Source organism: Oratosquilla oratoria, chromosome 37 (assembly GCF_046742065.1).
Source record: "Oratosquilla oratoria isolate Oo_2021 chromosome 37, ASM4674206v1, whole genome shotgun sequence".
NCBI classification, from domain to species: Eukaryota; Metazoa; Arthropoda; class Malacostraca; order Stomatopoda; family Squillidae; genus Oratosquilla; species Oratosquilla oratoria.
Window position 1 is genome coordinate 29709586 of NC_134813.1, and position 3950 is coordinate 29713535.

Sequence of the window (3950 nt, forward strand, 5' to 3'; positions counted from 1 at the left end):
ATGTACGTGTGTGTGTACGTGTACGTGTGTACGTGTACGTGTACGTGTGTACTTGTACGTGTGTACGTGTACGTGTGTACGTGTGTACGTGTGTACGTGTACAAGGTATACGTCCTCAGCCCGACGCGTGTCCGCTCGAAGCCTCAAGTTGTCAGAAAGTTTTAATTTGGTGGATGTGGGATCTGTGTTATTTAGTCCGGAGAAAAAAATTTACCTAAATGAGTTTCACAGAGTCTTTTGGTCCTGGAAGGGTGGCGAGGGTGGGTGAGAGGGTGGGGGAGGGTCGAGGGAGGAAGGTGGAGGAAGGGAGGGAAGGTAGATGGAAGGTGTGTGGGAGTTTGGGGGGAGGGGGGTGAAGTTATTGTTTATGTACTGTGCCGTGAGCACCATACGGGAAGCTGAGGGGTTTGGTTGGGTGTATGGGGGTTCTGTCTATGGGGGAATGGGTGGTCATGCGGATAGGAAGAGGAAATATGGGCCTATGGGTGCAGAGTCAGATGAATCATGGGGAATCATAGGGATTCATAGTTTGAGATTCGAAGATTCTGAATCTGTTTACATTTTATGTTTTGCTGTTGCTTGGTTCCAGTCCAACACCGAATAAAATCGTTTAATATTCACTAACTCCTTCTAGTTTTTGGTCTAATGATCCCCCTAGAAGGATCTCTAGGAGAGTCTGATGGTCGAGAGGTCCCTAGATGATGATGATCTTTTGTGAAGTGAAAGGAAAAAAAAAAAAAAAAAAGTTTGTTCTGAGTACTGAGTTTTCGAGTTTTGGTTTTGTTTATGGGGTACTCAGTGTGGCCCGGGTCGTGCTGTGCTCTACTTGGGTGATAAGCCCCCTTCCCCCCCCCATTTGGGGGGAGGTTGTCCCTCGGTTGATTAAAATCGCCTGACGACTGTCCATGGTGTTGTGTGACATATCCGAAGATGTCCTAAGAGAATGGAAATTAGCTAACGTTACTCCCATATTTAAAAAGGGTGACAAAGAGAAGACAATGGAATACAGGCCTATTAGCTTAACCTCAATCGTAAGAAAAATGATCGAAACTATCATCGGAGATGCTATCGAACACCATTTAGAAAGTAATTTATTGATAAATGATAGCCAGCATGAATTCAGGCAGAAACATTCTTGCGTAACTAACCTGCTCGAATTCTACAACACAGTCATCTCAAAATATAACAAAAGAAACGATATAGATTTAATATATCTGGACTTTTGCGAATGCTTTTGATACAGTTCCGCACGAAAGACTACTTGGTAACTTAGTTTCACACGGAATTAGTGGTAGCCTATTAAGGTGGATTAGTAACTTATTAAACTATCATAAACAGAGAGTTGTTCTGAATGGCAAAACTTCTAGATGAAAAATGTTACGAGTGGAGTTCCTCAGGGTTCCGTTCTTAGGCCACTTCTATTCATAGTATTTATAAATGATATAGACCACGGACTGAAATCTATTGTTTTCAATTTTGCCGATACAAAAACGTGTGGAATGGCAAATGTAATGTCATTATCAGGCCCACTTCACACTAGCGGTTTGAACCGCGTAGAAACCGCGGCGGCACAGCATAGTCAAGGTAAAACTGCGCGATTGCGGCCTCCATTGACTTACATTGTAATTCAACCGCCGCGGTTCAAACCGCTAGTGTGAACAGGGCCAGAAGATGAGGCGTCTTGAAGATGGGTAGCTTACCCCAGGAGGCGCTTACCTATGGCCGAAGCCGTTGCGTAGGCTTTACGCACACAGCATAGGCTGGTAGTCGATGGCTGTCATTACGGTTCAAACTGAGACCTTGTTCTCATGAGGCAGGAACGAATGTGTGTGTATGTATGTATGTATGTATGTATGTATGTATGTTGTATGTACGTATGTACCTTATGTATGTTTGTACTGCATGTGTGTACTTGTGTGTACTGTATTCATATATGTAATGTATGTATGTATGTATGTATGTATGTATGTATGTATGTATGTACTGTATGTATGCATGTATGTACTGTATGTATGCATGTATGTACTGTATGTATGCATGTATGTACTGTATGTATGCATGTATGTATGTACTGTATGTATGTACTGCATGTGTGTACTTGTGTGTACTGTATTCATATATGCATGTATGTATGTATGTATGTATGTATGTACTGTATGTATGCATATATGTATGTACTGTATGTATGCATATATGTATGTGTTGCCGACTCCTCGTGTTCAGAATCATATTTGGGTGAGTTTCAGTTTGGCGTAATTTACTAATATTTTCTTTATATTCTAATGTCGTTATTTTGCTAAAATTGCTACTCAGTAATTGTTCTTCAATAAACAAACGGACACTGAAACAGGTTGTAGGTTCAGGGGTATTATATAGTCATTTAGATACCCAAAGATTCATATTATACACTACATATATATATATATATATATATATATATATATATATATATATATATATATATATATAATATGTATATATATATATATACAAATATATATTATATATATATATGTATATATATATTATATATATATATATGTATATATATATATATATATATGTATATATATATGACTATATATATATGTATATATACTACTACTATACATATATATATGTATATATATGTATATATATATATATATATATATATATATATATATATATATATATATATATATATATATTTACGGGAAATTTTTGGTAACGAGTAAGGATATCTTTTGTACTTTCATGGATTTAGAGAAAGTATATGACAGAATACACAGACACCTCATGGAATAATTTCCGGATATATGAGGTACGGTATGTATATGTGTGTCTGTATGTGTGTATGTGTGTATGCGTGTATGTGTGTGTGTGTGTGTGTACGTGTGTGGGTGTGTGTGGGTGTGTGTGTGTGTATGTGTGTGTGTGTGTACGCGCGCGCGCGCGCGTGTGTCTGTATGCGTGAGCTCGCGTTTGTATAAATATGTACACGTGAGCACTCCCGTTTGTGTACGTGTACGTATGCGTTCGTGCGTGCGTGAATAAAACCTACCTCGTAGAGGATGATATATATATACATAACAAAGCACTTTTTCGTGGCCCGAAACATCCGAATATAATCATGAGACAAATACATTTAGACTCCCCGAGAGCTCAGAAAGAGTCATGCTTATGTAGGACGGAGGAGGGCGCTGCCCGGTTTCTCCCTGTCTGGATCTAAAACGCCACAAAATAAGGGAACTCTTCCTATTAAAGCGAAATTTGCACACCAACTGCACATCCCACCTCCCTTGCACTCCCTCCTTCCTTCCCACACTCACTCCCACACTCCCTCCTTCCTTCCCACACTCCCTCCTTCCTTCCCACACTCCCTCCCTCCCTCCCTCCTTCCCACACTCCCTTCCTCCTTCCCACACTCCCTTTCTCTTTCCCAAACTCCCTCCCTCCTTCCCACACTCCCTCACCCGCTTCCCGTTACTTCCTTTCCCCCTCAGTTACTTCCCGTTACCTTTCTTTCCCCTCAGTCACTTCTCGTTCCTTCCCTTTCCCCTCAGTCACTTCTCGTTCCTTCCCTTTCCCCTCACTCACTTCTCGTTCCTTCCTTTCCCCTCAGTCACTCCTCGTTCCTTCCTTTCCCGTCAGTCACTTCTCGTTCCTTCCCTTTCCCCTCACTTCTCGTTCCTTCCTTTCCCCTCACTCACTTCTCGTTCCTTCCTTTCCCCTCACTTCTTGTTCCTTCCTTTCCCCTCAGTCACTTCCCTTTTCTTCCTTTCCCCTCACTCCTCGTTCCTTCATTTCCCCTCACTCCTCGTTCCTTCCTTTCCCCTCACTTCTCGTTCCTTCCTTTCCCCTCACTCCTCGTTCCTTCCTTTCCCCTCACTCACTTCCCGTTCCTTCCTTTCCCCTCACTTCTCGTTCCTTCCTTCTCCTCACTCACTTCTCGTTCCTTCCTTTCCCCT